At 42.5% G+C, this 14,107-nt stretch overlaps 1 protein-coding gene across 2 annotated transcripts in view; it reads left to right on the forward strand.

Annotated features, from left to right (window-relative positions):
* The window catches only part of LOC139418640 (pro-neuregulin-2, membrane-bound isoform-like), a 106,358-nt gene that overhangs the window by 21,200 nt on the left and 71,051 nt on the right, over positions 1–14,107 (forward strand). The gene's annotated exons all lie outside the window — the stretch shown is intronic.

Consider the following 14,107-nt stretch of genomic DNA (forward strand, 5'->3'; position numbering starts at 1 on the left):
TCCAGTGATTTGTCAGAAAGAGGTGAGGGTGCCTTCCTAACAGGGTAGGTGTGGCTTGGGCCGGCGGACCATTAAACCCCCAGAGGCAGATGGGTAGGCGAGGCTGGGGCGTAAACCTCTCGTCAGTGATGTCATCTGTGTCTTATCACTAGTTACAGTAAGGTGGATCACCCTGTCACCAAGAAAATAGTAAACAAACAAACATTTGACCAACTGGGGACATTTTGTTAGTTCCCACAAGGTCAAATGCTATTTCTAGGGGGTTTAGGGTTAAGGTTAGAATTACTGTTAGGGTTATAATTAGATTTTGGGTTAGGGTTAGTTTAAGGGTTAGGAGCTAGGGTTAGTTTTAGGGTTAGGAGATAGGGTTAGGCTTTTAGGTTAAGGTTAGGGTTAGGGTAAGGATTTTGAATGGGATGAATTGTATGTCCGAACAAGGTTAGCTGCGCAAGAATCTGTGTCTCTGTGTGTGTTTGTGTGTGGATGCTCTGTTGCCCTGTTATTGCAGTAGCACGCCCTATTGGCTGCTGTGTTGCTATGCCCATCTCTTCTCTTACAGCCCAGTCTCTGTCACTAGACGAGTCAGCCGCTGGGCCATAAGAGGGAGACATGTCTTCATCAATCAATCCACCATTAGATCAATCAATTAATAGATAAATCAGTCCATTTTCATTTATTATAGAGCCATTTCCAGGAGATGGAGAGGGCTAGTGGTATGATGTAGTTATAAAGACTGAACTGACAGATGGAAGATGAGATGGAGGCAGAGAGCCGAGTGAGCCAAGAGACTAAAGAGCTGAAATCTCATTTTCTTGCTGGCCTTGAAAGTGGAGCATGCCCAGTGCTGGTGTTCTTTCCTCTCCCCCACTCAGAGATGGTGCTGCTGCAGTGTTTCCCAGCAGGCTCAGCACAGCACAGCCCAGCCAAGGCTCCCCCTCTCCGTCCTCTCCTTCATGAACAGCTGTGTTATGAAGTGGTGCAGTTGTCAGACTACAACCGCCCTGTAGTTCTCTCTCTCTTTCCCTTCCTCTCTCCTTCCCTGTCCCTGTATCTCTCTCATACACATTCTCTCTCCGCTCTCCATTCTGCTGGTTTCTCCCACACTCGCTCCCTTCCTTCTCTCTAGCCTCTCTGAGTGTGGTTTCCATGGTGACAGCTGTGTGCTGCGGAAACGTCAAAGAGCCGAATTCACCCAGGAACGTTTCCTAATTAAACACTTAAATACTCTCTCCTTCTCTAGCTCGCTTGCTCTTTCTCTCTCACGCTCCTTCTCTCTTTCTCGCTCCCTCTTTTGCTCATCTCTCTCGCTCTCTCTTTCTGTCTCTCTTGCTCTCGCACTCTCTCACTCACTCTTTACCTCTCTCCTGAAGCACACTTTTTGCTCCACTCACTAAATGGCCATGCTAGATTGGAATCCATTCACCAGTTTGCAGCATAATAAATGAAGGAGTCAATTTGGTCTGGGTTGTCTTTCCGTCTCTCTCATGTCAGCTGTTGCTCAGCAGCTCAGAATCCGAGATGACCTTGGTGAAACTGACCTTGGGAGAAATAGCCCTTTCCTTTCCTGAGGCCTCCAGATGTCAGTCACATTGATTTGTGTTGTGTGTGTGTGTGTCCCCTGCAGGGCTGCTTTGCCAGCATTCTGACAGACAGCAGCTCTTCTTTTCCAACCTGGTCTCAGAGCATTTCGTATTATTGTGGATGTAAATCCGCAACAATCCATTTAGCATGATATGTTACGTTTCATATAAATATCTGTCAATTTAAACTAGAGAGATCTGTTTTTTTTTGTGCACTGGATGCATCTCAATCCACCACATCCGCCCATGTCGCCCTTCCGCATCTGCGGTGAAAAGTTTGTCAGACCATGAGACATCCCGAAAATCCGACTTCTCACAAAATCGTCGGTAAAATCCGAATGGTTTGGCCATAAAAACTATTATGACCCCTCTATGGAAAGATGAGACTCTCATGATGGTGTTCCGTTTTGCTCTATGACCCCCACAAGCATCTTGGGACTCATCTGAAGTCGGTACCGCGGATCTGCCAACTTCTGTCTGGAACGTCCGAAGAGTTTGTGCTACAAATTAATATGACCCCTCTGTGCAAAGGTGAGACTCTCACGAACACGTACAGTTGAAGTCAGAAGTTTACATACACCTTAGCCAAATACATTTCAACTCAGTTTATCACAATTCCTGACATTTAATCCGAGTAAAAATTCCCTGTCAGTTAGGATCACCACTTTATTTTAAGAATGTGAAAGGTCAGAATAATAGTAGAGTTAATGATTTATTTCTGTTTTTTTTTTCATCACATTCCCAGCAATGCTTTTAAATTGGGTCAAATTAAACTTGGGTCAAATGTTTTGGGTAGCCTTCCCACAATAAATTGGGTGGATTTTGACCCATTCCTCCTGACAGAGCTGGTGTAACTGAGTCAGGTTTGTATTTGTATTTGTCGGCCTAAACCTAGTGAATGACCTGCAGAGAGCTGGGACCAAAGTAACAAAGCCTACCATCACACACTACGTCAAATCCTACAGTGCCAGACCTGTCCCCCTGCTTAAGCCAGTACATGTCCAGGCCCGTCTGAAGTTTGCTAGAGAGCATTTGGATGATTTTTATGTATTTTTATTTTTCCTTTATTTAACTAGGCAAGTCAGTTAAGAACAAATTCTTATTTTCAATGAGTGGGTTAACTGCCTGTTCAGGGGCAGAACGACAGAAAGACCTTGTCAGCTCAGGGGTTTAAACTTGCAACCTTCCGGTTACTAGTCCAACACTCTAACCACTAGGCTATCCTGCCGCCCCATTATCCAGAAGAAGATTGGGAGAATGTCATATGGTCAGATGAAACCAAAATATAACTTTTTGGTAAAAACTCAACTCGTCGTGTTTGGAGGACAAAGAATGCTGAGTTGCATCCAAAGAACACCATACCTACTGTGAAGCATGGGGGTGAAAACATCATGCTTTGGGGCTGTTTTTCTGCAAAGGGACTAGGACGACTGATCCGTGTAAAGGAAAGAATGAATGGGGCCATGTATCGTGAGATTTTGAGTGAAACCTCCTTCCATCAGCAAGGGCATTGAAGATGAAACGTGGCTTTGTCTTTCAGCATGACAATGATCCCAAACACACCGCCCGGGCAACGAAGGAGTGGCTTCGTAAAAAGCATTTCAAGGTCCTGGAATGGCCTAGCCAGTCTCCAGATCTCAACCCCATAGAAAATCTTTGCAGGGAGTTGAAAGCCGTGTTGCCCAGCAACAGCCCCAAAACATCACTGCTCTAGAGGAGATCTGCATGGAGGAATGGGCCAAAATACCAGCAACAAAACCTTGTGAAGACTTACAGAAAACGTTTGACCTCTGTCATTGCCACCAAAGGGTATATAACAAAGTATTGAGATAAACTTTTGTTATTGACCAAATGCTAATTTTCCACCATAATTTGCAAATAAATTCATTAAAAATCCTACAATGTGATTTTCTGGATTTTTTTTCCTCATTTTGTCTGTCATAGTTGAAGTGTACCTGTGATGAAAATTACAGGCCTCTCTCATCTTTTTAAGTGGGAGAACTTGCACAATTGGTGGCTGACTAAAACTTTTTTCCCCTTATTTGGGATTTTTGCTCACCGTTCTTGTGATCATTTTGAACCCACGGGGTGAGATCTTGCGTGGAGCCCCAGATCGAGGAAGATTATCAGTGGGTTGTATGTCTTCCATTTTCTGATAATTGCTCCCACAGTTGATTTCTTCAAACCAAGCTGCTTACTTATTGCAGATTCAGTCTTCCCAGCCTGGTGCAGGTCTACAATTTTGTTTCTGGTGTCCTTTGACAGCTCTTTGGTCTTGGCAGCATCAGGCACGTAAGCATTCATTCAAACAGCACTTTACTGCATTTGCCAGCAGCTCTTCGCAATGCTTGAAGCACAGCACTGTTTGACTTCAAGCCTATCAACTCCCGAGATTAAGCTAGAAATACTATAGTGCCTATAAGAACATCCAATAGTCAAAGGTATATGAAATACAAATGGTAGAGAGAAAAATGGTACTATAAATACTATATTAACTACAACGTAAAACTTCTTAACTGGGAATATTTAAGACTCATGTTAAAAGGAACCACCAACTTTCAAATGTTCTCATGTTCTGAGCAAGGAACTTAAACGTTATTGCACTTTTACTTTCTTCAACACATTATTTATTAAACCAAATTGAACATGTTTCATTATTTATTTATGTATTATATTAAGTTAAAATAAAAGTGTTCATTCAGTATTATTGAAATTGTCATTATGTATATATTTGTAATAATGACAATTTCAATAATACTGAATGAACACTTCTATTTTGGTTACTACATCGGCCGATTAATCGGTATCTGCTTTTTTTGGTCCTCCAATAATCAGTATCTGTGTGGAAAAATCATAATCGGTCGACCTCTAAGTAACACATATGGAATCATGTAGTAACCAAAAAAAGTGTAAAACAAATCAAAATATATTTTAGATTTTAGATTCTTCAAAGTAGCCACCCTTTACCTTGACGACAGCTTTGCAGACTTTTGGCATTCTCTCAACCAGCTTCACCTGGAATGCTTTTCCAACAGTCTTGAAGGAGTTCCCACGTATGCTGAGCACTTGTTGGCTGCTTTTTCTTCACCCTGCGGTCCAACTCATCCCAAACCATCTCTATTGGGTTGAGGTCGTGTGATTGTGGAGGCCAGGTCATCTGATGCAGCACTCCATCACTCTCCTTCTTGGTCAAATAGCCCTTACACCGCCTGGAGGTGTGTTGGGTCACTGTCCTGTTGAAAAATAAATGATAGCACAAACCAGATGGGGTGGCATATTGCTGCAGAATGCTGGGGTAGCCATGTTGGTTAAGTGTTCCTTGAATTCTAAATAAATCACAGACAGTGTCAGCAGCAAAACACCCCCACACCATCACCCATCCTCTTCCATGCTTCACATTCGGAACCACAAATGCAGAGATTATCCGTTCACCTACTCTGTGTCTCACAAAGACATGACGGTTGGAACCAAAAATCAAACATTTGGACAAAGGACAGATTTCCATCAGTTTAATGTCCATTGCTCATGTTTCTTGGCCAAATCAAGTCTCTTATTATTATTGGTGTCCTTTGTAGTGGTTTCTTTGCAGAAATTACACCATGAAGGCCTGATTCACACAGTCTCCTTTGAACAGTTGATGTTAAGATGTGTCTGTTACTTGAACTCTGTGAAACATTTATTTGGGCTGCAATTTCTGAGACTGGAAACACTAATGAACTCATCCTCTGCAGCAGAGCTAACTCTGGGTCTTCCTTTTCTGTGGCGATCCTCATGAGAGCCAGTTTCATCATAGTGCTTGATGGTTTTTGCGACGGCACTTGAAGAAACTTTGAATATTGCTTCAAATTATCCCGAATTGACCGACCATGTCTTAATGTAATAATGGACTGTCAATTCTCTTTGCTTATTTGAGCTGTTCTTACCATAATATGGACTTGGTCTTCTACCAAATAGGGCTATCTTCTGTATACCACCCCTACCTTGTCACAACACAACTGATTGGCTCAAAAGCATTAAGAATGAAAGAAATTCCACAAATGTACTTTTAACAAGGCACACCTGTTAATTGAAATGCATTCCAGGTGACTACTTCATGAAGCTGGTTGAGAGAATGCCCAGAGTGTGCAAAGCTGTCATCAAGGCAAAGGGTGGCTAATTTGAAGAATCTCAAATATAAAATGTATCTTGATTTGTTTAACACTTTTTTTGGTTACTACATGATTCCAAGTGTGTTATTTCATAATTTTGATGTCTTCACTATTATTCTACAATGTAAAAAATAAGGTTAAAACCCTGGAATGAGTAGCTGTATCCAAACTTTTGACTGGTATTGTATATATAGTGTAGGTTAAAGGGTTACGTTTAGGGGAAGGGTTAGCTAAAAGGGTTAGGGTTAGCTAACATGCTAAGTAGTTAAAAAGCAGCTAAAAAGGAGTAAGTAGTTGAAAAGTTGATAATTAGCTAAAGTTGTCCTCGATGAGATTCAAACTCGCAACCTTTGGGTTGCCGAACGTTTGTGTTATACACTAACCCATCCAACCAGACAAACAACCTTACTTTAGTATTTGCCATAGCCCTTTTTGGCAGTCAATGACCAAAAGCGCCCTCTTTGGCCTCATGGGTGGAATGTTATTCATATTTTTCATATTAATTTATTTTCATAATTTCATAATTTCATAAAGATTATTAAAAAAAACGGACACATCCAACATTTCTGTCAAACGATTATATTTCAGTCTTCTGTGATGTACATAAAGTGTAATATTGGGATGCAAACTCAAAATAGAACACATTTTAAGTCTTCTTTTTTTTTAAGCCCATAACCTTGTGTGAGGTGTATACTTTTGTTTCCTATTAGATTTGTTTAAGACAACCAATAATCACTCTGTGTGACCCTGATTTAGCCCACTGCAGTAAACGTTTAAAGTAACCATGTGTCTTATGTAACCATACCAAACATAACATATCATACTAATTTGAGTGTCCCGGATTTACATTTACTATGTTATGTCTAGCCTATGAGACCAGGCTACCTCTCCCCACCTCATTCAACCTCACTGTGTCAGTCACAGCTGCACAGATACAGGGACACCATCCGCATTCCCCAGACTGTCAGGGACGTAGAGATGTATGTCCCGTGTCAGTCTAAGGCCTGAATTTCAAAAGGCTGATCCAGATTGTAGAATGGTAATGACATACTTACCTGCCTGTGTAGTTCGGTGGTTCAACAAGACCATGTCTCAGTGTGTGCTCATCTCAGCAAGCAGATAAATATAATGTTCCAAGGTGGCTAAGCAGCAGCTAAGACTGTTTTGTCTGATAACGAGACTGTTTGCTTGTCAAGCCTGTGTCTTACACTGCTTTACTTGATCCTTGACATACTCCCGCTCTATCTTTTTACATTCTTCCCACCCCCTACCTCTCTTTGCGGTGTTCTCCCCTCACTGCTGCCCTTTGCTTCCCCTCTCAAAGTCAAGTCAACAGACAAGTGTTAAAAAGCAGGGACTCGTCCCCATTCTGCACCCCCCACAACCCCCACACACTTTGCTTGCAGAAAAGCAGACAGATGTAAACAATGTGATGGGTGTTTTTAAGCCATTACGTCTTGAAAGGTAAACCCATGTGCTTGTGAAAGGGTACAAGGTGCTGATGAGCGGCGTGCTGTCTGTGTGACGATGTGCAGGTATAGGAAAGAGGGGCTCTGAATGGAGGGGCGCTCCGCAGCTTCATCATACAAGACAGCTATCTGGTCTGATCTGAGAGCAGGCTGCAGGAGGGGCTGTGGGGATGGGTGTTGGGGCTGGATGTTGGCCCAGGATGCCGTCAGAGATGGGGTCTGTGCAGGGTTTATGAGCAGGACATCCAGGGAATCCGAGCCAGAACTTTTTGGGGTTCGAGCCAGATTATTTCTATTTACTCTTAATATCAAGCAACCCCCCCAGGCCCACACAGGCCTTTCTCTCGGCCCCACCACCAGAGCCTGATCCCAGGACTGCCCCGAGGCTTGACGGTTGAGAAACAACAGATGCTTCCTAATGGAGTAGAAAAGAGGGTCAGAGTATTCTGTGTGTGCCTGTGTTTTTTTTCATGTTTAGGGGGTGGATCAGTTTTAATATTGCAGATAGATTGTGGGTTCTATTAATATAATTGTCTGCATTATTTCCAATCACCCATATATATATTTCAAATATATATTTTTCCTTCTTTATTAGTGTACCCTAATCCTACCACCCCTCCCCTAATTGGGGTAAAATAATTGACAACAATATTTAGGCTTCTACTTCCAGCTTATACATACTATATACATTTTACGGACACTGTATATTTACATGAGTTATTTGTTTTATTTGTTTTTAGGCCCAACCTTCAGCTACCCTCAGCCCTTCCCATCTTCATTTGAAAACCAGGTTCTGAACCTTTCTATTCTCATAGTTTCTACAGATTGTAAATGAAAGATGAATATTTTTACAAAAAGTATTATTATATTATTGATCAATGGACTATGTCTTTTCAAGTTACCCAGCAGTGCTGTTTGCAGAGTTAGCTCCAGGTAAATGCTACAATTCTTCAGCCATTTCTGAACCTGCGACCAAAAACAACCTACATAATGGGCAGTACCAAAACAACACATCTAATGGTTCTGTCTCTTTGCAGCAAAATATGTATCCCACATTTGCCACGTATACATGACAGTCTATTGGTTGCAATAATTTCGTATAATTATTTCAATTGTGAAAACTATAAGTTTTGAATCCAGCGTTGTTTTGTGTATCAGTTCATAAACCGTGTGCCATGGAATTAGCACATCGAAAATCTCTTCTCAACTATTTTGCAACCTGTATGGCGCAGCTGTCAATTTTTTGGGTCCTGACATACTTTTTTATTTATCACAGTTTTCTTGAACCAATTTTGGTCATCAATGTAGGGCCGACAGACAAGTTCCTTACCTTCTTCCCCTTCCACTTGCCTCTTCCAATTTTGGTGTAATACTGCAATCAGTTGGTTACAATTTTGAATAGAGCAGACATTTCCATATGGAGAGCATTCGGAAAGTATTCAGACCCTTAATGCATTACAGCCTTATTCTAAAATTGATCGAGAAAAAAAATCACCCTCATCAATCTACACACATTATACCAAAACGACATTTTTGCAAATGTATAAAAAATAAAAAACACAAATGTCTTATTTACATAAGTATTCAGACCCTTTACTAGGACACTCGAAAATTGAGCTCAGGTGCATCCTGTTTCCATTGATCATCCTTGAGATGTTTCTACAACTTGGAGTCCACCTGTCATCCTTGAGATGTTTCTACAACTTGGAGTCCACCTGTGGTAAATTCAATTGATTGGACATGATTTGGAAAGGCACGTACCTGTCTATATCACGTCTTACAGTTGACAGTGCTTGTCAGAACAAAAACCAAGCCATGAGGTCGAAGGAATTGTCCGTAGAGCTCCGAGACAGGATTGTGTCGAGGCACGGATCTGGGAAAGGGTACCAAAACATTTCTCCAGCCTTGAAGGTCCCCAAAAACACAGTGGCCTCCATCATTCTTAAATGGAAAAAGACTCTTCCTAGATCTGACTGCCCGGCCAAATTGATCAATCAGGGGAGAAGGGCCTGGTCAGGTAGGTGACCAAGAATCGGATGGTCACTCTGACAGATCTCCAGAGTTCCTCTGTGGAGATGGGAGAACCATCTCTGCAGCACTCCACCAATCAGGCCATTATGGTAGAGTGGCCAGACGGAAACCACTCCTCAGTAAAAGGCACATGACAGCCCGCTTGGAGTTTGCCAGAAGGCACCTAAAGACTCTCAGACTATGAGAAACGAGATTCTCTGATCTGATGAAAACAAGATTGAACTCTTTGGCCTGAATGCCAAGCGTCACGTCTGGAAGAAACCTGGCACCATCCCTATGGTGAAGCATGGTGGTGGCAGCATCATGCTGTGGGGACGTTTTTCAGCGGCAGGGACTGGGAGACTAGTCAGGATCGAGGGAAAGATGAACGGAACAGTGTACAGAAAGATCCTTGATTAAAACCTGCTCCAGGGCGCTCAGGACCTCATACTGGGGCGAAGGTTAACCTTCCAACAGGACAACGACCCCAAGCACACAGCCAAGACAACGCAGGAGTGGCTTCGGGACAAGTCTCTGAATGTCCTTGAGTGTCCCAGCCGGACTCAGAACTTGAACCCGATCGAACATCTCTGGAGAGAAAATAGCAGTGCAGCGACGCTCCCCATCCAACCTGACAGAGCTTGAGAGGATCTGCAGAGAAGAATGGGAGAAACTCCCCAAATACAGGTGTTCCAAGCTTGTAGTGTCATACCCAAGAAGACTCCAGGCTGTAATCGCTGCCAAAGGTGCTTCAACAAAGTACTGAGTAAAGGGTCTGAATACTTAAGTCAATGTGATATTTCAGTTTACAATTTTTATACATTTGCACACATTTCTAAAAACCTGTTTTTGATTTGTCATTATGGGGTATTGTGTTTATATTGAAAAATATTTAATCAACTTTTGAATAAGCTGTAACGTATCAAAATGTGGAAAAAGTAAAGGGGTCTGAAAACTTTCTGAATGCACTGTATTTTTGTAAACTGCGTGTGTAACCAAGCTCCACCAGTCGTATTTATGATATTATTAACAAATGTGACATTTAAAAAAATATTTTTTTATGTTTTAAATTACATTTGAACCATAATATGTGTTGTAATATTTGTGTTTTCTGGTGGATTAAACTGAAATTGCTACCAGCTTTCCATTGTTTATTTTAAATTTTTTTAGTTTTAATCTGAATAAAGGGAAAAAGGCCATTTTTGAACATGGGGTGAGCCATTACTAACCTGCTGTATAAACCCGTTTGGATTTAAGCACACATTCTGTATGACTGAAGACTTTATTGAGAGGTTCAATGCTTTAATATTTATTAATTTCAGCCCTCCGAATTCATATTCGTTATATAAATAGGCCCGTTTAATTTTGTCTGGCTTTCCATTCCAAATAAAGTGAATATCTTTTGCTTATATACTTTTAAAAAACAAGTTCGGTGTAGGCAATTAATTAGGGTGTTTGTTACAGAAATAGACATGGATTTACCTTTCCATGGAAGCAAGATCTTATCTATTTTTGCAATTTTTTTATTTTGGTGAGATCTTTTCCTTCTTTCTGGATATGAATACCAAGTATGTCCACTTCACCATCAGACCATTATTGGTAAACTACACAGTAATGTAAAAGTAGTATTTTTTTAGCGATCAACTGCGTAATATGGTACACTTATCATAATTATTATAGTGCCTGTGTGTGTCCCTGCTGCAGGGCCGGTTCCAGGCATAAACCACATAAGAAGTCACTTAGAGCTCTAGCTGGCCCCCAAACTTGGTTGTGCATCGGCAATGTTTCTCTTATGTCAGTCACTGACAGTCACTTAATTAGCCATGTCAGCTAACAATCTTTAGATTAGTAAGATGACGCCGATAGACACGGCCACTCTGTTTCTGGCTCCTAAGCAACTTTGCAGTATTTTTGTGTGTGTGTGTGTGTGTTATTTCTCACGTTATCAGCTCAGAATGTTTTTTGCATCATTACATACAACCAGAAATAACTTTCAGATTTCACGGCGGCGGTAACTCACCAGCATTTCGACCAGAAATACAACTTTCCTGAATTGGATCTTTTGTTCGTACCCCACCAAGGTGATTGAACTTATCTAAGACGCCACCAGGAGAGGAGAGCTATTTGGAGTTGACTTTTTGTCTGACTCGGAAGGCATGCGTGCACACCATCTACCGCTTCCGAGTATATTACTCACTAATGTTCAGTCCCTGGACAATAAAGTAGACAAGCTCAGGGCGAGGATCTCCTTCCAGAGAAACATCAGGGACTGTAACATTCTGTTACACGGAATCATATCTCTCTACAGATATACTGTCCCCGTCCATACACCCAGCTTGGTTCTCAGTACATCGCGCAGATAGGAATAAAGAACCCTCCGGGAAGAAGAAAGGCGGAGGTATAAATGCAGCCTCAGCTTACATGATTAACGACTCATTGCGGTAACGTACAGGAACTCAAGTTATTTTGTTCACCCGACCTAGAATACCTCACAATCAAATATCGACCGCATTACATCCCGAGAGAATTCTCTTTGGTCATCGTCACAACCGTGTATATTCCCCCTCAAGCCGATACCATGACGGCTCTCAAGGAACTACACTGGGCTTTGTGCAAACTGGAAACTGAGGCTGCATTTATTGTAGCTGGGGACTTGAAAAAAGGGGGAAAAAACACTACCGAAGTTCTGTCAACACATTGGCTGTAGTAGTGGCACTTCAAAAACCCTTGACCATTGTTACTCACTTTGGCAAATCAGATCACGACTCCATTCTGCTCCTCCCTTTCTATAGGCAGAAACTCAAACAGGGAGTACTCGTGCTAAGGTCTATTCAATGCTGGTCTGACCAATCAGAATGTTATGGACATTCAATCTCTCCCTATCCCAGTCTGCATGTCCACCCTTGTTCCTGTACCCAAGAAAGCAAAAGTAAATTAACTAAATGACTATTACCCCGTATCAATAACTTCTGTCATCATGAAGTAATTGGAGAGGCTAGTTAAGGATCATATCACCTTCACCTTACCTGATACCCTAGACCCACTGCAATTTGCAGATAGCCCCAATATATCCACGGATGATCCAATCGCCATCGCGCTGGACAAGAGGAATACCTATGTAAGAATGCTGTTCATTGACTACAGCTCAGCCTTCAACACCATGGTACCCTCCAAGCTCATCATGAAGCTTGGGGCCCTGGGTCTGAACCCCGCCCTGTGCAACTGGGTCCTGGACTTCCTGACAGGCTGCCACCAGGTGTTAAACGGTAGGCAACAACACCTCCACTACACTTGTCCTCAAAACAGGGGCCCAACAAGGGTACGAGCTAAGCTCCCTCCTGTACTCCCTGTTCACCTATGACTGCATGGACAGGGAGTACAGCCTCCAACTCGATCATCAACTTTTCAGACGACATAAAAGTGGTAGGCCTGATTACCAACAATGACGAGACAGCCTACAGAGAGGTGAGGGCCCTGGCAGAGTGGTGCCAGGAAAATAACCTCTCCCTCAACGTCAAAAAAATAAAGGAGCTGATCGTGGACTTCAGAAGACAGCAGAGGGAGCACGCCCCCATTCACATCGACACGGCCGAAGTGGAGAAATTGAATAGCTTAAAGTTATTCAGCATACACATCACTGACAATCTGAAATGGTCCACCCACACAGGCATAACAGCGCCTCTTCAACCTCAGGAGGCTGAAGAAATTTGGCTTGGCCCCCAAGACTCTCAATTGTGCATCTGTAAAAGTTTGTGAGAGCATCCTGTCGGGCTGGTACGGCAACTGCACAACGCATCAACGGAGGTACACTGCCTGCCCTCCAGGACATCTACAGTGCCTGGTGTCACAGGAAGGCCAAGAAGATCATCAAGGACCTCAGCCACCCGAGCCATCATCCAGAAGGAAAGGTCAAAACAGGTGCATCAAAGCTGGGATCGAGAGACTGAAAAACAGCTTCTATCTCATGGTCATCAGACTGTTAAATAGGCATTACTACCCGGCCTCCACCCAGTACCCTACTCTGAATTTAAGTCATGGTCACTAGCTGGCTACCACTCGGTTACTCAACCCTTCACCTTAGAGGCTGCTGTCCTATGTACATAGACATGGAACACTGGTCACTTTAATAATGTTTACATACTGTTTACTTATTTCATATGTATATACTGTACTCTAGGCCATCCTATTCAACTATTGCTGTAGATATACTATTATATCCTACGTATTCTTCAGATAGACAATATATTCTATCAACATACTGTTCATAATGTCTATACATCCCATCACATACACTATATATACAAAAGTATGTGGACACCCCTTCAAATTAGTGGATTCGGCTATTTCAGCCACACCTGTTGCTGACAGGTGTATAAAATATAGAGCACACAGCCATGCGATCTCCATAGACAGACATTGGCAACAGAATGGTCCTATTGAAGTGACTTGTGGCACCATCATAGGATGCCACCTTTCCAACAAGTCCGTTTGTCAAATTTCTGCCCTGCCAGAGCTGCTCTGGTCAACTGTAAATGCTGTTATTGTGAAGTGGAAACGTCCAGGAGAAACAACGGCTCAACATTTAAATTACATTACAATCTAACAGACTCCCATCCAGAGCAACCCACAGGAGCAACCAGGGTGCCCAAGGGCACGTCGACAGATCTCCCACCAAGTCAAAACTGGGACCCGAACCAAGTAGTGGTAAGCCACACAGAACGTGACCGCCGAGTGCTGAATCGTATAGTGCGTAATAATCGTCTGTCTTTGGTTGCAACTCTCACTCCCCAGTTCTAAACTGCCTCTGGAAGCAACGTCAGCACAAGAACTGTTCGTCGGGAGCTTCATGAAATGGGTTTCCATGACAGAGCAGCGGCACACAAGCCTAAGATCACCAAGC

This window comes from Oncorhynchus clarkii, chromosome 10 (genome assembly GCF_045791955.1).
Source record: "Oncorhynchus clarkii lewisi isolate Uvic-CL-2024 chromosome 10, UVic_Ocla_1.0, whole genome shotgun sequence".
Lineage (NCBI taxonomy): Eukaryota > Metazoa > Chordata > Actinopteri > Salmoniformes > Salmonidae > Oncorhynchus > Oncorhynchus clarkii.